Below are 22004 nucleotides of genomic sequence, written 5' to 3' on the forward strand. Positions count from 1 at the left end.
AGGGAGTGAAGATGACATTGAACCCCAGGAGGAGAAGAAGATGGAGAGTACTCCGCCTCATGACCCATTTTATGTGTTTAGATCTAATTTGTGGGCCCAACCAAATATCCCTCCTCCACATTTGAAATCTAGTTGCCTTCTTGGTGGGGATGGAAAGCAGCTGTGGTCATTAAGGAGGCCTATCAGTCGATTTTAATCTGAGATTATTAAGTCAAACCCCATAATAAGCATGGAGACTGCTCTGCTGCGGTTTGGTCTCACTGTGTCGTCGTCGTCCTCCTCCTGCAGGCTCCGCCCACTTGCCCGGTCACCATGGCGCAGAGGCAACCTTTAACATCAAAGCAAACAGTGACTGTGTCGCCGCTTCAAGATGATTGCTGTTACTCACGGGAGCAACTCTTTGGCACAGATGTGTTTTTTTCCCCTTTTCTCTTGACTTATGTTTGATTGTTTAAGGGGTCAACCTATAGTCTAAACACCGTACGCCAACATCTCCCAAATGTTAGTCACCTCCCCTAACTCAACCTCTGTAGCCGTGTTTGGGTCGGCTTTAACTTTTTCCAAACAATAACATCTATTTCCGTGGTGTTGTAGTACATGTCCTTCCCCTGAACCCTTACTCTGACGTAGGTCTACTGTTGTCTGACTCATACCCACGATCAAACAGATGTGTCCACTTCTCCGGGTGGATGTTTGATGGCAAGCAGTCTGAGGAATGGTGGAAGAGCAGAAACACAAATCTACACTTGATTTCATAACATCAATAAATCACGTGGATTTCCGGGTTAAACATTGTCCTCCATAAGCGCCATGAAGAAAATAAAAATATAGCTAACGAGATGTTTTTTTACATCAGGAACAGCCCGTACAGCCACAATGCTGCATAACCACCTTTATGCACGTCAATACATGACCACATCCTAAGTCGCGGCCTTCCTGCCCCATTTAAACTTCCTGTGACTTCACGAATACCCCTTCAGCTGAGGCATACAACCTAGAAGCTCACGGAGCTATCAAGATACAAGTACAATCAGGTCTTGTAAAAAAAACACATGAGACATCAGTTTTGATGTACAAGTGAGGGTTGGCCCAGGTGTTTATCATCAGTAGTCTGTCTCATAAACAGCCTTTCAACTGCAATAAGCCACCAACCCCTTATGCCATGTTCTAATTATAAAGCTCGTCAACAGGAAGTCTAACCTGAGACTTCTTCTCCGCTGTTGATTAAGGAACTTTTAAGAGATGATGAGGCGGAAAGTTAAAGAAGGGGGGCGGCTTACACTAAAACAGAATGAGATAATAGACGCAGTAAGTAAGAGAGACAGACTGTTGAGGTGGTACAAATGAATGGGACAGAAAGTATGCAGAATTATGCAAATGTGCCACGACTGCTTTTTTTTGCCTCTTGACCTTCATCTCAGCGGAGACGAGTGAGTTGCCTCTTGGAAAAGAGATTAGATGGAGTTTAGCAAGTCCTGGCTGTTCCCGTGCTCTTTTCTGTTTTATAACCATCAGGCCACATTCGATTGTGAGGAAAGCACAGCGGTTATCAAGCATAATTAAGCATTTGCATTTTTATTTCAGCAACGGTCAAAAGTATTTAGATATGTTAATTGGCTGGTTGAAATCAGAAATCCCAAACCCAACAGCAGGGACGTTTCTGGGAACTGTATGAGCTCATAAAATATCACATGTCTGCTAAAGCAGGCTTGTTGGCCCAGCTTTTTAGTGAAAGGAGAGCAAGTCAAAATATGTTCCAACTCACAGCAGAATTGGGTGTCTTGACGAAGAAATCAGAAAGTGGGAGTAGGCTGATGAGGATGGTGTCATTTCACACCGCTGGACCCTCAGAGGAAGTTACTGACAAAACATTTCCCCCCCGCCATAGACTCTTGGAAGCCGTGACAATTTTAGGGTTAAATGCATAATCTGCACTGTAATCCATACTTTTATTTAAATTTGAGTTCCCCGGTAACTTTAGTATTTGCATTGTAATGATTTCCACATGTGACATTCAGAAAATCACATAAATAAGAATGCCACTGGGTTGAACTGCAGAGGGTATTTAATTTCCATTACCAGTGTTTCCAAGTGTGTGAAAGGGCCAGTTTATGTTTTCACTGTGACCTCGAGGTTCCAACGGTACAGAACACGAAGTACAGAAGAACACCTGCAACAGAGCTGTCAGTCGATGGATGATTTACAATCCCATGTCGGGACGGGTCTGATGTTGCGAGGCAGCAATTTGTTTAGCCTACACTGTCTAGTGTATGCAACAAAGCTTCATGGAATAACAGGAAATATGGCTTGGGGATAAGAAACATTTAAAATGCAATCAGTACTCTTGACATCGTATCGGCTGTCAGCTATTCACTCAGAGATCCTTCATGCAAGAAGAGCTTCATTGTGTTATATCATAACCGTCTATGAATATATGCTGAACTTTTGCTCACCTGAAAAAGTGATGTAATGTGTATACAGTAGCCCTGAATGGACAAACCAAACCCTGGCTCTAGGTCCGGCTATTTGCATTTTCGTTTTGGCATCGCCGCCATAGTTTTCAGGCTTGGCACATGGGGGAGTGTGGTTTGTTCTCGCTCACCGCTAGATGCCACCGTAGTGGACAACACTAGAGCTTCTAATGGGGTTATGAGTGCCCCAACACAAAGCACAGTGAGACGTGTTTATTGACATTTCATGTGTTTATAGATGTGTTGTTGATACAATAACACCTTGACACTGACTGTGTTCAGATGTTTTTACCCAGGCCTGCAGAGCTCTGTCTAAACACTAGACATATCTGTTACTTCCCCTCTGGAGATGATCGTATAGTTGGACTCATTCTTTCAGCACATTTTGTCTGGTTTCCACATGACTTTATGCCTTCCATTGAAGGTTACCTAAATCAAGCCCATGTGATCCTCTATGAGTGGCGCTGCCATGGTTTTTCTCCCCAGGAAGCTGATTAGTGAGGGGGTCAGCATGCACGTTGTCATGGTGATCTACCTTGCTTTAAAGGGAGCCACCTGTACCTGACACTGGAAAGTCAGCTAAAACATGCAGTGACCTCACTAATCCCATAGTGGAGCATCGTAGCACCTCTCAGGTGTAACGCATGCTCTGATAATGATGTACTCCGACGGAAAAGGCTGAAGTTGAGATCAAATCAACGATAATAAACACGGGGCGTACATTGTTCATTAAATCTCCCTTTTGTCACTGCAACATGCAATTAACAAAATGAAAGCCAATCCTGTTCAGTGTGTTTATGCGGGACCTCATCCAATTACAGCCGAGGCACCCCGGTAAATCCAAGCTGCTTTGTTCGCCTTTTTTCACGGATGGTCACTCTCTTTGAGCTGCATAGCTGAGCAGGTTCCCTTTGAGGTTGCAGGGTACCGTTTACATGTGTTTGTACATGTGTGTGTGTGTGTGTGTGTGTGTGTGTGTGTGTGTGTGTGTGTGTGTGTGTGTGTTCTCTTTGTGCCAGCGCCGAATGTACAGTCAACAGAACATGAGCCCTCTGCTACAGGATGCCGGCTGAAGGAGTCTGACAGTGAAGAAGGGCATGCGGGATCAGCAACTCTGCTAAAGGTTACCTGAATCTGCTGCTATATTCTGCAGACAATATACATTACTGGAGGAATTGTTAGATGATATCTGAGTTTCAAGTTAAGCGGATATCTTTACGTCATTCCATATCTGGAAACCAGCGATCTCAGAACAACACAAAACAGCAGCGTCATGGGTTTGGGCCTCTTTTTGTACCAGCAAAGCACCATAAAACCCTGCAGCACATGATTGCTTTGTAACTTTATCAATAAGGTGTGTATTATTTAGGTAAGTTAAAAGTACATGACAATCAGAGGCCTCTGTTCCTGCAGTTTACTCAATTAGATGCTTTACGAGTCAACGGTGTTGCTGCTAGAGGAAAGTTGCAGAGCTGCTTAGAAAGAGTCCACTATGTCAACTCAGCCCGAGGCAGACTTAAAGGTGCTTGATATCCAGAGCTCCCTCTGTGTGTGTTGTAATCAGAGCCACTCCTTGCTTTGATTACATAGCCGTGCGGCCATGTGTGCCTTTTGGATTGTTGTCAAATTTTTGAATGTCAGTCATTACTGTAAAGCGCTTTGGATAAAAGCACTATATAAATGAGGACCATTTACCATTTGGAGCAACGGGTGGATCTGGCCAACGCAAGCAGTCGCCGTGGCAACCTGACTGCATGTGGTTCGATCTGGCTTCTGGTGTGAAACGAACTTAGCTTCCATTATTGAAGGTAAACTTTACAGCCAAGTCAAAGTCATTTGAGCAGCTCATTGCATTGCTAGCGTGATTTGCGTACATGTTTTAATGTTGAGAATATTCCAGTAAACCGGAGACCGTATTTGACTTATTTGATGCTGAATGGAAACATTTGTGTTCCTCTCTAATGCATTCAGAAATGTAATTGAAGTATCCAAGCTACAGCGTGTGTTCTCTAGCAAACTCAGATTACATGCCACTCAGTCCCACAGCCACACACACACACACACACACACACACACACACACACACACACACACACACACACACACACACACACACGTCGCATCACTCTCCACCTAATTAAAAAGCCTTCACCTGGCTGCTGCTGCTGCTGCTGCAGGGAGACGTATGAACCTGTGAGATTTCTATGGATCAGTCAGTCAGCGGGGGTTAACGGTCAGTCTTCCTCAGACTCCAGCGAGGGGGAAGTCACTGCACATTATCATTAATTAAACCCGCTGAACCTTCGCCGGAGCTCGGATGACACGAGCGGCGGGGTTTTCTTTCAGATTCGCCCAACACGCAGCCTTCTTCTTTCCCACGTCAAATCCACCGGTTATATGATCATTGTGGGCAGTAAATCACATTTGCACACCAGCTGTGTTGAAATCCTGCTGGCTAAACATTATACGTCACACGAGCGTTATTTACAGTTGTTGTCGCTGAATGCTCGGGGCATTATATGGCTCTGCACACTGCTGGAATATGCCTCCATGCCTCATATATTTTAGAGTGAAAATCATTATTTCTCCCTCCCAAAGGTAGAAGGTTTGGGTGCTTTCTGTTGAAAGAGTTATTTCAGTCAAGAAGAGAATTAGAGAAAATATGCTCTTTGTACAGATTATGCCTTGAGTTAGAATTGACATTTTCACATTTATTATTTTGATTGTATTTAGCTCTGACTAATAAATTCAACGTCTTAGTCATGCTCATGGCCCTCAGACCTTGACCCTTTTAAAATCCCAAACATTAACTAGATCACGCCCTGTCACACATGCATGAAAGCTGTCATTTAAAGATCTGATGGTGTCCTGCTACATGTGCAAACACAGTGCCCAGATAGCAGCATGCAGCAGACGCTGAAGGTGAATAAAGGGCACGATAAAAGCATACGTAGCCTTCCAGCAATAGTTAGAACACAGAACAAAGAGGGGCTGAGATGTTCTTTGTGCTCACATACCTTTCACTTATTCAAAAATGTCCCAAAGGCTGCCGTGAAAAAATAGATCATGTTTTCATTTCTTTAATTGTTTATTGTGTTTTGCCGTTTTGACCCCTCCCTCCAACACACAATGGTGACAATTTGTGATCTGCTCTTGAAATAGCACCAATGACATCAACGGTTGGTGGCAGGAAGGAAGTTCCAACATGAGGGAATAAATGCACATAGAAAATGGCCTTTAGCAGAGTCTCAGACAACAATAGATCCTCACAAACCCATCCCGTCCCTACAATGCAGCGGTAATGAAAGATAACGGTAAAAGCCACTTTACGACCACTGGAAGAGCAGAAAAAAAAAGAAAACAGTGTTGACCCAATTCACAGCAGAGAAAAGTTGGTGGTCTGAATTTATCTCTAGTGACAGGTCTTACTACACGGGGCTGCCTTAATACTAAACAACAACAACCCTTATATATATGGCGTATGTCCTTTTAGAGTGTGAGAACACATGAACTAGCAATAACAACTGAACATAAGGTCACATGACTTTCCCCATATTTTAATTTTTTTGAAAGATATAAAACCTTTGACCCCTTGGCCATTACTTCATAACATGGGGATTCATTCTTTTTTTCTATTTGCAAGTGATATATTTCAGCAAAGAAAATTAACTGCTTAGTAGATTAATTGTAGAGAAAACTTTTTTCTGAATCTTAGCATCATATTCTCAAGTATTAAATACGTAAAATGTACGTAAAATGTGAAAAATACTCCAGGAGACACATGAAAAGCTGCGTACTTTAAATACTCATTAGGCAGCAGAATAAGGGTACAAGTACAATTAACTCTCTTAAGTGGAATCACAGTATAAAGCTGCATTTAACGGATGTACAGTACTTGTGTAAATATAGTTTTACCGTACTTGCCACTACTGCACAATCTATGTTCTTTATTTTGTGCATGCATACGGTGAACACTGAACCGTCTTCCTGCACACAAATTTGCACTTGTGTTTTAGTATCACACAACTTTAAACTCTTCTCTTCTCTGCACCTTTTTGTCAGCATTTCACATTTATGCCAGAAAATGATAGCACCTGTCACAGAGGTGTGTTTGCTTTTCTCACATGGCTTCACATTCACCTTAAGGTCCCTTTTTGGCCTCCTGCCTTAGTACACAATATTTCCTGGGATCTCTACAATGCAAATTATGTCTGTGCCTCTCAGTTCTGTTTTACACACACTGTTTATATTACTAAGCACCCATTAAAACGTTAGCCTTTTGTAAGCTGTGCATAAACACACAAAGATCACGCATACCACAATGTGGGAATGAAGTGCTCGTTGTAATAATAAAGTGGTTTATTTTACGGATAAATACTGTGGATTTCTGAGAAGTAGAGATATGCTCACTGCAGTTCTCACATGTAAACAGACCACATGCCCAAAGAAGATAATCCCTCCATATGTGACGCCATATATGATACAGAATCAGTAACTCAAAGCATGTGATGCTGCATCCACTATTGCATGTAGACAAGCAAGTATCCTGCAGAGGGTGTTTACAGCAGAACCCTGCTGCCTACTTTGGTGTAATTTTGGAAAACGCTGTCCGGGACAAATTACACATCGTGGTTTGGTTGAAATCAGGCCAGCCTTTGTGTGTGACACAGATGGATAGATGGACACCATGTGTCGGTTTGTGTTCCCGTTTGACCGAGATGCTCTGAAAGTGAAGCGTGTTGCAGATGCACTAAATATTCACAATGAGTCTGATCTTCTTTATGTGCAGGGAAGCTATTCAAGAATACAGCTATGAATAATTAAGAGCTACAAACAACTGTCACATTTGCCACCCAGTGTTTTTATTTATATATATATATACACATGTGTGTGTAAAAAAAGGCAAATTTGCACACCGCTGCTTTAGTTGGCCTTGTGCCATTGGTTAGGACAGTAAGTGTTCTCTTTGTTTGTTTAACAGGCAAAGATAAAGTCAAAATGAAAGTCCTGGTCTATGTTAGTGGGAGCTCAATATTAGTCCCCATTTTCTTATCGTTTCAAGTGGAGTAAACACGTCGCCGCCCACATGCAGAGTAAGCTTGTATAGGAATTTTCTAATCATTCCATTTGAAAGGTACACTATGGGATCTGTCATGAGAGAACAAACAATGATGCCATAATAGAGGGAATGAAAGCATACAGCAAGCACAAAGTTGGGAAAACATTTATAAAGAGCTTGTTGACAAATGTTTAAATGTTAAGAAAAGAGAGCAGTGTGGTAATGAGTGCCTTGTCACCCTATTTCTCTCAGCGTATTGTACGTTTTATTTCTTTGTTACAGGATTGAGTGATCATATTAATACACGTTGAACAACATTTCATCAATTGCTAATAACTTAAACTCCTTAGTGGAAGGTTTTGTGAAAGTCCCAGATACACTGGGACACCAAACACCATCCCACCTGAGTTCATGACATCACCCAGAGGAGCTCGCTGAATATCTCTGACCTGTATTCATGGTGGAAAAAAGCTACACATCGGCTGGTTTACTGCAGCGGTATAAACACAAAATAAACAATTTTGCGGTCATTTAATTGCAATATACTGATTAAAAAGGATGCCAAAATAACTACATAATGATGACGACTTGTAAAAAGTCTGGAGTCATAGTTTGTTTGATCTGTGTGCAAGATTACCACCAAATAACTTTAAAGTGCTAGTTTTCTGAATGGACTTTGGATCGATCGGAGGTCGGCTATGCTAACACTATAGCTGCTCTGTTAACACTTTGGGCCCTAGTTTCGTAGACCAGCGCAGGGCGGTGCAGGGTGGCGGAGCCGGCGCAGTGCAAGTTTCGACCCGCGCAGCCTTGCGCACCGTCAGTTTGGCAGTTTGGTGGATCGCCTGCGCCAAGATGGGTGTGGCGGCGCAGCAGGGGGAGGCGTCACAGATTCAGCTTGGCGTAGCGGAAGTTTCGTGGCAAAAAGCCTCGCCGAGACTGCGCTGAAAGCTCGCCAGCTCCGACCTGGTCTACTTTCGGCGCAAGGCGTAAATAAAGTCCATTCATTCAAGGCGAATCACAGCTGGCGGAGTGGAAGTTTGGCGGACCGGCGCGCAGTGCGTACACATCACCGAGACCTCACAGGCAGGTTTCCACAGTTCCAGGCACATTTAAATGCAATAAATAATCACAACAAACACTATTTAATGCAACTAATTGAATCAACACGTGAATTTATATCTATATAGATTGTCCCGTCACATCTGACGTCAGATCAAAGGCGGATTGCACGCGTTTTTTATAATCTCTCTCCTGTTTTTTATAATATGGGCATTGTTATTATTATGATACGCGCGCACAGCGCGTGATGCGCGTGGTGGGAGCAGCGGCGCTGCTTATGTCATCGGGTTGTCAAGTGACGGAACTTGCACTGAACCTCCCCTAACGCATTAAAGTCACGTTGACTTTGTTGTCCGACTTGACGGCGTTTGCCTGCCGTCTCTTTTAGAGCCCGCCCCCTCAGACACCTGCAGCTCTCGTCGGCGTGATAAGTCAAGTCAAGTCAAGCCAAGCCCATCCCGAACGAGCCTGGTGCTCAAGCGATAGAACACAGCAGCAAACCAAAGAGGATATGTTTTATATATATATAAAACATATATATTACACACACACACACACACACATACATATATACATAAATACATACATACACACACACACACACACACACACGCAAGGCAACATGTGGAAGGCATTATTTTTTCCAGTATATTTGTATTATCATTCTATGTTTGTATTAACCAGACCTCACATATAAATAGACTCACAACACAATGCACGGAACTTTAGATCAAGCCATGAGATCAATGCGACCAAAATAAAAAGTATCATTTCACCACAAGGTGGCCGCCGAGTGCGGACCTGAACACACGTCATTCAACTTTTAACCAATGAGAACCATTCCACTGTAGCGGAGGTGTGGACAAGCCGGTTGCAGCCACCGTTCACCGCGCTGCCAAGCGCCGCGAGAAGCGGCTCTCAAAAACTTGTTCTCGCGATGTTTTGGGTCACGTGATATGGTCGCGACCCTGTGACGTCTTTGCAGTCGGCTGCTAAGTCGGACACAAATTCTAGCCATCATGCATCGCTTTCAACCCACAATACATCACGTTAGGTGGCGCGCTGCAGGCGGCTACATCAAGTCGAACGAGCCTCCTCTTTCCCACTTGCGCCGGTGGGCGAGACGGGAGGTGTGCCTGCGCGAGCCTGCGCGGTGCACGAAACTTGCAAAGTCCAGGCGGACACACCCCGTCGGCGCGGCGCAGGTGCGCTGAAAGCTGACTGCGCCTGGTCTACGAAACTAGGGCCCAATGTCTCCATTTCTGATTCACCAACGTCAAGATGACAGGACAACAATCTCCCACTTACGCAAAGTTTGCGTATTGACCTCATTTGTGCTGCGTCTATTCGCGTCTTTGCATTGACTGAATGCAATTGCACAAATCGCGTGTGCATAACAGAAACACCAAGCTCACAGGTCATGGAGAGAACATTGGTCTAAATTAACAGGCATAGTCCTGGGCACCCTACATATTGCCACCATAATGACACCTGCTATAAAACCGATATTCATGGATCCCAAAGACTTGATGTAACACAGGAACTACTGTTAATGAATATGCTGTAGCTTGCTGTGTACTGAGATCCAAACAAATGCATGCACTTATTTATCAGGGTGGACCTTATAAACTGTGCTAATTAGTTCTGAAAAATAAAGCTTTTTCTGAAGAGCTAAAATGGCAGATTTAAAGGTCACCGCTTTGTGACTACAACAATGTGTGCAATTAATATTGTATGCGTTTGTGAAATAGACAAATACATACCAAAAAATGTCTTTTATCGCCTCACATTCCACCCAGATGGTGTATGACGTTATATGACGTGTGATACAGTAAATGTTAAATTGGTTTTGCATGAGGTTATCTTGAAAGCCTGCGTACAGCGCAGCATCATTACCGCTACACTCGGCGGGGCAGACACTGATCTAATCGAGAGTGAAATGCCACATGAGATGAGTGTGATCTTTGTGCACAGATAAGAAGTCTTTATTTTTTTTGTTCCTTGTTTGTTTCATTCATTCAATGGTATCTAACAAAGACAAAAAAGCCATTTCTTCAACAGCTCTGTCTTGAAAACAAGCCTTCTAACTGGCTTGATGCTGAATCAAACCCCTGGTTATATAGTGCCACAAAGGTCAAGGTAATGAACTGGAAAGAGGTTACGGCTCACTAAGAGCTGCCATGGGCAGCCCTGATATCCTCTCTCCTGCAGCGTCTCTGAACGCCGTGATAAGGGCTCCATAATTAGGAAGATGGATAGGTATAGTATGGGCCATGGCTTGTAAAAACTAATGGACTCACTAAACGGACATCCATTAGCAGGCTTTCTGAGGCCTGCTGTCAGCAAAAACATCACAATGTTTAGTTGGTATGGGGAGCAACGTGGATTCAGATTCTGTGTTTTCTTTGTGGTATAAATATACAGAAGTGATGTGTAGAGTTACATGTTCAACTTCTTCATTAGTGGATACCAGAGAAAAGAATAAATACCCAGTAGGAACAAGTGTCGAACACAAGCTACTGCAGGCTGAATTACTGTTTTATCTGGTTCCTTGTTATTCAGCCAACCACTCATTTCCATGTTAAATAGCTGATTTGCCTGTAGTGCATTAACAGAACCTAGAACTGTAGCCCTTTCTTGCATGGAGCCAGTCAGGTGACGGTTCATAGTGATGAATCATCTCCTAAAAGTGCTCTAAAGTGAAACTTTTTGAGACATGTTGGTTTACATACAGTACAGCGGAGAAAAGACAAATATGTTACATGAAACAATAGAGCTGACCTTTGACCAACAGCCATCTCCTAGTGTAACTCAAGCAGCCATGCAGATCTCCCAGCTGTATAGAATAGAACTGCATTTACTGAAGCAGGAAGAGAGGGACAGTAGGACGACGCGGAGACAACAGAAACTGGCAGGAAGTCCATGACCACGCGGTTGAGGTGAACACGGTAGCAGCGATGTGTTGATGTGAAACGACAGGCTGTTTACTGAGGCAACAGAGGGCAAAGGGAAAGCAATAGGGAGCACTTTGGCCTGCCATCAGGGCGGCTGCTGGAGCTTTTAAGAGCCTGAATGAGGGGTGGCGTAACTTCATTAGTGTCCCTGGGCAGCAGACAGAGCAGGTGGGGACCACTGAGGGACTCCAGGGACGAGCCCATCTGCAGCCAAACAAGCAATTAGACACGCAGGGTCTCTGCCACCTGCCTCAGCTGTGGCAAATGAAAGGACCAAGATTGCCGTGTAATTATGACGGCTATTTAAGCCATCTATGTAGGTGTGTGTGTGTGTGTGTGTGTGTGTGAGTGTGTGTGTGTACAACTGTAACTGCTGTCTGCAACTGGGGGAAGGGTGACGGCAAAGAGGCCACTTATTGATACACTTTGATGACACAGACGCAAAGAGAATTAACTGTGTGAAATGGAACGATTACCTATGTGTTACTATGACGACAGTTTGATTAATGACGAAAAGACTAAAAAATATACACATTTCTACGTGTACACAAACACAGTGAAGATTGCTTTTATTTTCCTTCATTTCTGTGATGATTATATTTAAGCTGCATACCTCCTTATCCCAGTGTCTGAGTCTGGATGTTTCGGTCTACCTCCAAGTAAATACCCCGAAGTATGGTTACAATCTGTGAAATAATTGACCTCAAAGTAAATATGAAGATACAGTAGCTCTTCATTATGTGTGCATCTCCACTCTACTTGAAAGGTTTAGGGGAAACTTTAGCCTAGTTTTGTCTTTAGCACGGATTAATTTATGAAATTAAAAATAAAAGCAGAGGGAGTATTATGATAGCAGGATTGTTGACTGCACTTACTGACTGTTTTGCCCTGTAGCACCATCTAGTGGATAATATTGTCCTTGCAGCTCAATGCTTCTGTTTATTTCTGATAGTGAGTTATTAAATATGAATGGTGTTGAAAATAGATTAATCAAATTAGGGATTAGCACAATGAGAGCAGCCAGTTATTGTGACACTGTTTTATAGTTTGTAATTTATCATGGCTATGACTTTTTAATGCCAAGAACCATTAATATGGAAAACACAAAACTAAATATATACATGAGTTATATAAAGTGGCATATCTGTTCTATGGTTTATTTCATTTTAAAGGTGTATACGTACAAATAATTTAAAATTGACAAACCATTATGTGTTTAAGTACTACACTTTTTATTAGATATAGAATACTTCCTTTCTCTTTGTGTTTCCTGGGGACGCGTCATCCTTTCCCTCCTACAGTGAGTACCTTTGGGCAGCTCGTTTCTGTGGCTGGGAGAGCAACTGGATGTGAGCTGAAAACAAAGAAATGAAGAGAACAAATAGACCAGAGTGTGTTTACCAATGCATGAAGGAGATTTAATTCAGCACACTGTATAATTCCTCTTTGTTTTGTTTTTATTGTTATTCATTCATACTTGTACATTGATGGACAATAGCGCCATCCTGTGGCCAGTGTTGAAGCACTTTACTCTGACATGACTTGTATCTTTGTGGTTTTGTATGTAGTTAGGGCATCTACAGAGGAAAACAGCACCCACCAGCTTTTAACCAACACCAAAGAGCATTTCATATGTACGGAGTACATATGAAATACAAACAAAGGTTAACATGTGACTTATAATGAATTCATTTTATAAATACATGCAGAGCATTTACGTTGCTGGGTCATTGAGTTCAAAAGGAGCAGAAGAGCAAGTTTGCCAGACATCGATATGGGGAATTATACCAACTCACTGTTAACTAATAGTTGATGTATTATTTACTCATGAATTATTTTTAAGATTACTATTATTTATGTATGCAGGCATTTTCTATACAACTAGTGTTTGAATCACAGCATTCTAAAAAGTCACAGTATTCTTCCTCATGTGAGTAATCGATATGAAATTCAGTATATATTGAGATTACTTGATCCGTAAAAAAAATAAGATAAGAAGAAGGAAAGAAAAATAAAGTCACCATCCCTAATTTACATCGAGGCTACAGTTTGCAGGCAAGTGCTCCCTCATGCATGGTCTCATCTTGTGCCATGAAAACATTTACTCACATATGCATGAATGCTAAAATAGGCCCACATGCAATGCACCTCTCGTGTAACTTCCAACATTCGCACACGCAAATGCACCAGCACCCGCCTCTACGCACCTGCTCAATATCTGTGCTAAGCCATGTGGAAATTCAATGAAGCAAAAAAAAAAAAAAAAAATCATCACAGTTTGAACAAAATAGGACATTGAGTCAGACCATGTGATATGGACCGCTGACATTAGAATGCTGCTAAAGACCATCAGATGCAACTGTGCATTACTGCACTTTACATATGGAAACACTTTAAGGCAAAGCATTGCATAAGTGATAATGTTAAGATGTCCTGTGCCATTCAAATGGGACTCCCCTTTTATCAAGGGGCCGTGTTTCTTGAGAACACCACTCGCTTTGTCGCACACGGTCTGAACGCCGTGATCGATATTTGCCTCCCGTTTGCTCGTTGTCAACTGGACCGTTGGCCATTCAGGAGACACGAGGGAAAACTCAAGTGCTGATATAGATTTCTTGAATATGTAGTTTGAATTTAACGTAGAAAGAAGTTTAACGTTTTACAGTGCATTAAACTGAGCCAAGCGAAGGATGACGGATTTAATAATCTCCCAGATCAGTACCTTTTTTTTAAGTCCAATTATTGTTTGGGAGCTTTAATCCGTTGTATGGATACTCTCTTTTTTTTTACTCATTCGGATTTAATCTCATCACTGGATCATGTCTGATGCTTGTAAGGCCTTTGTTGTTATTATAAATAACCCAAGGAGGACAGGTTGTCTGATAGCATTGGTTTCGCCGTAAACCCAGCTTTATTATGTTGTTGACCGTCGTGCTGCTGTCTCATCGAAGGCCCCTCACAGGACAAGAATCTAAAGGTCCACTTAACCTTTGCAGTAAACTTAATACTAAAGCAGATATTGTTCTGGTGGACATAGAATCTAAGATGCAATAGTGATGAATCGTCCAAGAGGGGAAGCAGCCATAACCACACAGGTACACACATTCAAAGGTCTGATGTATGCACGTATAATGAGAACCGTGATATAAACAAATTCTGAATACGGGCATGCAAACACACGAGGTCCCGCTGCATCGAGGTCTATTCCTGTTTCTGACAGCTACACGCATCACTGGCTGGTTTGTCTGAGCCAATCAGCAAATGGCTCACTGGGTGTTTCCTTTTTACTGCAGTGGGAGTCAGGCAGAGCAGGGCAGAGACAAATGACTGAAAAAAAGGGAAGAAATGCTGAAGGTGTGAGAGAGAGGGAGAGAGATTGGACCACTTACTACAGTGACGTGAATTTGTTAACTGTACGTCAAACAGCAGAGCGGTGTCACACCGGGATGGACCAATAGGAGGCAGAGAAATGGGGCCACTTATGACATCAATGCTGGCATGGGATGAGAGTTGCCTGCATGAGGGAGCTTTCCAACGAGTAGACAGACGGCGTGAGCATACAGTGATACTCCCGTCATCAGCGAGACGGAAACACAACCCACACACACTCTCTCCGCTGTAGTGTTGTGGTATTTTGCACTCGTGTGTACATACAGAGCATAGACGCACAAAGCTTGAAAAACATGTACAGATGGTGATTCCTGCAAAACAACGACACGTCTGCTCTGTTCTCGGTCAAATCCCTCATATAAAAAAGCATCCATACAAAACACATTCATATGCAACTGTTTTGCATATGAATTCATGTAGGGTTAAGCATAATGAGATGTCCTTTTGTTTCAACATAACAGGCAGAACCTTAATATTTGGACATATGCAAAACGTCTCTACAAATAAATATAGGGAAGTAGTGTACGGTTGGTGAAAAGTAATAGACATTGTTGACTAATTGCTTAAATAGTGATATTTAGTTATAGTCCTTAATATTCTCATGGTATGAAACACAATTTTGGATCCTAATTATGGTCAGCATTTTCTACATTCTTTGCTGACCTCACGTTATAGTATTTTTTTATTATTAGTGGTGGATTCTGCCATTGAATAATAATTAATGTAAACTACAAAATGATTTGTAACGATCATGTGACCTTTTTAATAAACTACTGCACGTTTAATAATAATAAGAAATCACACGGATCCACATTGGAAGGCTTCAGTGTAATTTAATGTTGTGTACAACAAAACATTCATTATGACAAAGTTTGTGCATGCAAAACACTCACACACACACACACACACACACACACACACACACACACACACACACACACACACACACACACACATTGAGTCACACTGCCCAGCTGCTGCTCATACATCCATATTCCACAATTATGATACTAATCTAGAACAAAGCAGAACAGAATATTAGTGGAAGGTCATTATGCTGATATGTTGTTACAATACAATACATCAGAGCATTAGCAACCGTATAAAATATTATTTGTAGTTATGTTTTGCTCAGTAGCAGGATAACATGCATTTTTTTTTTCCAATTATAGTTTTAGTGGAAAGGCACGATGACCCCTGACACATTTATGTACGCAAGTCAGTACGCAGCACCAATGGGCAGACATGAACGTGTGTGCATGCATCATTCATGAATATTGATGTACACACAGTGTGTTTATAGTACGTACTGTGTGCTAGCTGGCTAATTGTCCAACTGTATTGATCCCAGATGGAAGGATATAGGGAGATGTATCCCATTCACAAGTACACACACCTTTTGAATGAGCTTTTATTGATCGCAGGCCACTTTTGAGGAGATGATATCACCGACAACTTGTAATGACTTTAAAATCCTGCCTATTATGTAGGGAGCAGTAAGGTGTCAGTCACTGGAGTACTGACAGTGACACAGAAAAGGCATGCAAACACACACTAACATGATTCTGGCCTGGGTGAAGAGTGATGAAGCACTATTTGGGGTTTCTATTAGAATGTATATACCTGCTTTATTGTTCAAAAACACATTATTTTTCTGATCCTGTCTATCTGAATAGCTGTATTCACCCTCTGGGTTGTCTTATTTTGGAAGGCACTTCACATACGTAACCAAATGTGCAGATGCACTGAACAAGTTCGTTTTTCATTATGTGCTCCTCTTCTAAGGCTGGCACACTGAAATATTCATCTTTTATTTTTTTGTTCGGTCATTCCAAGTCACCTGAGAAGCCGCCACTGGAAAAAAAAAATATGTGGCAGGTGATTGGATGGAAGCATTTCATCAAGAAAAGCCTTCAGAGCTCAGCTTTGCTCTTCTTTCAATGAAGAAATACTCTCCGGTCGTGATATATCTGTTGCTACTGCGGCATCTATTACCTCTCCCAGAGGTTGTTGCTTGGAACAGCCGCCTCCGTATTGTCTAGTGAGCAGCTAATCCACGCCTGTAGCTCCTCCACCATGCTGATTAGTCCGTGTGCTGGTTTACCGCCTACAAGCCAGAGCACAGACGTATTACTCGAAGCCTGACGAGACGGATTCCCACGCGATCTGTGATCTTGCGGTTCTCGTGTGATCTTGTAATATCACAAGAATCCAGCTGCAGCCAAGGTGACGTTCCAAGCACATTAGGCCAACATTTTCAAACGCAACCTTTTTGGATGTGTTGCGTAACAGCCGGCATAGCTGTGACTACGATTTGAGTCATGAACAAGCTGCATTGTCAAAGTGTGCTGATGCTTCATGCTCGGTCTGCATGCAATACGTTTTACCAGCAAAACCAACAGCAAGCCAGTTGGCTGAAGGAGCGTAAAGCTGCTGGATTAAGTGGCCTCCATATGCCACAAATCCATCCACATTTACTTGATAATAGTATGCGTCATTATTATAATTGTGTGCGTTCATCATGGTTTCAAAACAACCTTATCAGCTATTCCAAGACAGTGCGATACACACTCAGGAAATAGCGATGAGAGCTTCTCAAGCTTTGGATAGGAATACCTCTGAGGATTGTGGGAAATCACCGACGTCACAACAGGCTGTTGTGAACCAGCCATTCTTCTCAAGAGGGGAGGTGCCGAGTGAGAGTGAGGCCGGGATGTGGCTAATCAGAGGGGGCCCGTCAACGTTATGTTCCCACATTGTTGAAGTGACGATGACGAGTTGGCCGTTTCTTTGTGCGGACGTGAGACGGACGAGGCGAGCCGTACGAAGTGTGAGCGCATTCAATATACTTGCATTTACGGAGTTTGAAAGCACTTATGCCACTTATGTCTGCGTGCCCTGTGAATCACACACACTCTAGATGAGAAACACGCCTCATCATATCAATAATGCATTAGGGGAGAAAAAAACATTTTTCTAATACACACCATATTTTAAGTGTTGGGAACAAATTGCACATTGGCCATCTGGCTGCACTCACACTCGTAAAAACAATGCACATTTAGTCCAGACCGACTTCAATATGTCGAATAATGATGTGAATTTTCCACAGGCACTCGTTTTCACAAGCTGATGTGATTGTTACGGGGGGGGAAAAATACCCCCCTTTTAGAAAAGACCTCTGGGATTTTACTACATAAATCTGCATTTCCATGTACTTTCTTTCTTGCTTTCTCACCCTCCCTCCCGCTCTCCGTTCTGTAAGCCCACAGCTCCTATGGGAAGGTGTTGGGACGATAAGAAATGGTCTGGAAAGTCAGGAGAGGCAGGAAGAGAGTGGGGGAGTGGGGCCTTATATACTTATACACAGCTGTTTCTAGTGCTTTATTCTCTTTCCTGTTTAGGATTCCCAGATGTGTGTATGGCTGTTTGGTAGTGTACACATGCACACAGACATATGATGCACATATCAGGATACATTTCTAAATATACTGCAAGTGCATTTATCGAATAGTGTTTTAAGCCAGATCACCAGGTGGTGCACTTTGACATGCGTTCTCCTGGGACTTGCATGAAAAGAGAGTCCAACAGGAAGAAGCATACAGTATGAGGTAATGACATCACCAGTTTCTTTTACCATTCAGTCATTGTGACAATAGCCGTGAGTGTTGCTCATTTGCTCTCTAAAGCTTTTCATGATGCTGTTCTTAGGAGTCAAACCAACAACCTTAGGGGCCTACAAGTCTACCTCCATCTCCTACTTTTCACATTATAGAGCATTGCATTCTGTGCATAGTGTTGCATTATTATAACTTGTTAGATTGTTTTCTTCCTTTTTTTTAATTAATGATGATAAATTCACATTTGTTACAGCCACAAGATGGAATAATACAAACCATCACAAAATGATCACTCTCCTTCAAAATTACTTTCAAGGGTCTTTCCCCTCACCTCTCTGGATGCCCACCGCTGGGTTTATGGCTTTACAAATAAGGCCAATTACATGTGCTTCCGGTAATGCATGCTGCGTGAGCCAGTGTGACACTGGTACAATGGACGGTAATGGCTCTCTTGCTGGGCAATAAGCCCATAAGGATGATGGCTAAATGGACCAGGCTTTTCCTTTTGCCTCCCCTCCACTTACTTGCTCTCTCTCTGGCTTAGTGCTGCTATGCCCGGATGTGTGTGCATATATGGATATGCATACGTGAACAAAACTCTTCAAATGTTTGTGTCTTTAGAAAGCCCCAGATAAACTTTGTACGGTATTGCCAGGAAAGCTGGGAGATTGAGTAAATGTTGTCCTGTATTTCCTCTCAATTGGTCACACTGTATCCCCAGGGAGGAGTCCCGGGGGAAGCCTCTTTGTCAATTGCCTGAAGAACACAAACAGCCCAACTGAGATTTCCCTGCAGGGTTGCAGGGCTGTTTGTATCCACGCGCTCGTTCTTTTGGTCACTACCCGGCAATGATGTAGCCACTGCGTTTAATTGGTGATTCTTGTCACAACATTTGTTGTCGGATAGGTGTGGGGGGGTTCCGAAGCTGTTCAACCATCAAACAAAGCCCCCGTTGAAGCCCCCGTTAAGTTTCCAAGACCCTGAAGTCCTCCACGTCACTGTCTTTTCATTTGAGACTTGCTGGAGCTGTCTTTATCTTAGTCCAATACCGTAGGAGGCATGAAGTCACCCTTATGTCACCAAACTACATAGGAGAGATCATACACAAGAGAAGGGATAAGGTCCTTTCTAAATCCTGATAGCAACCTTGACCTTTACTTGACTCAATGCAGAGTACTCGGTCTCAGTCCGTGGGTCGGATGGAGTCCGCATCACTCATTTGGAATCTGAGATTCGGGATTTGAGTGCATTTTAGTGCATTTTAGTGCATTTTAGTGCATTTAGAGTGCGAATAAAATGTATTTTGCAACAAAGGTGACATGTTCTGTAGAGAGCAGTTCCATATTATGACCAATAAAAGATAAATGTGGTATATTAAAGCAGAATTATGCTTCTTCCGTTCTTCTAGTACAGGATGTCAGGGTATAACAAATGACTGCAATAAAGGACTCGCTGCATGATGGAATTCAGTCCTCCACACATATACATTTCAAAGCTCTCATGAGGGGGAGGGGGGGGGGGGGATGTGAGGTAATGTGACAAACAAATTCAATAAAGCGGAAGAGATGAATCGACACAGAAGACGAAAAACTGACTCCTGTTTCCTGCAACATCCAAACAGTACCCGACTGGGCCAGAAAATCACACTCCAGATTGTCGCCGTTGTTGACGATCAAAGCCTGCTCGCTACCAAAGAGTCGTTCACAGCAAAATGCCGTACTGGCGCTGTGGCAGCATTTCACGCTTTCGTCTGGAAATCAACTCACTTAAAAGGCCGGCTGCACCAGCAGTGTCATTGGAAGCAGTCCAGAATAGAAAGTGCTGCAGAAGCTTAGCCACCACACCGTCCCACAGGAATGGTTTCTATTTCAGTGTAAGTACGCTGTCTGCCAATGGATATGGATGAGGTGATTGGAGGAGGTTTGGAGGAGAGAGACGGGAATATTTTCTCCCAGAGCGAACCTGCTTGGCAAATCCTCCTGGCTGCTAAGCTTTGATCGTCTTGCTTTTCCTTGATTGGAATGCTTACAGCAGAATACACAAATGATTTGGTACATTGCAGTAAGCGATATATGACATATTAATACTGACTAATCATGAACAGTTTGTTCAGCTACACATTGATCCTGCATTGCATCCCAAGTCCTGTTGGAGTGTTAATTGAATTAGTGCTAAATGTCACTCCATCCAACATGTACGTGTCATTTTCAAAGCAATAGTGAAACTGTAAAGAAAATAAATGTATATTATTATATTTTCAAGCTTACTTAATGGTAAAACAGTCAAATCCCCTTGCTTTTGTCTGTGGAAGTGACACTCTGAACTCCATGTACTGGAGTTGGTGCAATCCATACAAAACACTAGCTGATATAGTGGCAAATAGATTTTTCCTGGGAGGCTTATCACATACCTCAACCTCTGTATTTACAGAGGGATTGGGTGTGCAGTCATGATTGCATTTTTGTATTGCGGCTGCCATTCAGGATTCCAGTCCTGGGTCCTACTAAAGCTTGCAGTGGGATGGGTTATGGGAATTAGTATTAATAGCCTTTCCTTGAGCTATTTGATGTTAGTTTTCCTGCATTTAGTGTCGTATGTTTGTGAAGTGACAAGCATATGGATGAGTGTGTGTCCGTGTGATATAAGAGTGCTGTAAGAGCTATGGGTGGGAGGACACCAGGGGGTAACAGAGGAAGTCAGCGAGGCTGTGAGGACAGGGGAAGGCCTGGATTATAAAGGAAGACATGAAGGCTTGGACTCCTGATCTGGACTGACCAGAGTTCAACCAGGGACGGCAAAAAGGGAGGGTAGGCTGTGAAGAAGGGAAGATCATGCTAAACGGACTGGTTCTGTCACTAACAGTAAAATCAGCAGAAGCCGTTGGTATGAATGCTTTTTTTTTTCTTTTGCGTGTGTGTTTTCTTCTGCGTTCACATCTGTGTGTCTTTGGTTGTGCAACCATGCATGCAAGTATCTTTCCCTGTGTACCTCCATTTTAGCATTTTTCATTTTAGCATTCTTCAGAACTTTGGCGGCATCACATTATGACGATTGTGTTTTAAGGAGAGATTTCCACGGCTTGTTGATGATATCGCTTTAAGGAGAAATATGAGGGGAAACTAATTCTATGGCTAATATGTTGCTTTTCAGAACTAGTCAAATTACCCATTGGTACTTAGATTATATTACCATCCACTTGCCCCAGTTCTGCTGTTGGGAATAGACAGTGCAATGGGGATGTGTTGCTAATGAGGCGCCCTCTTATGTTGCAAAATCTATGAAAACCCGAAAGCGGTGGTAATTCTGTGTATCCAGCTTGCGTTCATGTGTGTGAGTGCTCTATGTAAAGGAGGTTTGATGTTAATCAAGCTTGGCACAGTTACATTAACCTCACCGCCCCCCCGGGCTCGCTCTCCTTGACTCTCTTGCACCCTTTTTCCTGTCACTC

At 42.7% G+C, this 22004-nt stretch overlaps 1 protein-coding gene across 1 annotated transcript in view; it reads right to left on the reverse strand.

The window, feature by feature from the left end:
* The window catches only part of aipl1 (aryl hydrocarbon receptor interacting protein-like 1), a 90641-nt gene extending 68893 nt beyond the window's left edge, over positions 1–21748 (reverse strand). Inside the window, exon 1 of the mRNA XM_084020380.1 lies at positions 21738–21748. The gene's annotated coding sequence lies outside the window, so the exon portion shown is untranslated. The remainder of the gene's footprint in view (positions 1–21737) is intronic.
* Positions 21749–22004: the final 256 nt, after the last annotated feature.

The sequence above is a fragment of the Eutrigla gurnardus genome, assembly GCF_963514095.1.
Source record: "Eutrigla gurnardus genome assembly, chromosome: 10".
NCBI classification, from domain to species: domain Eukaryota; kingdom Metazoa; phylum Chordata; class Actinopteri; order Perciformes; family Triglidae; genus Eutrigla; species Eutrigla gurnardus.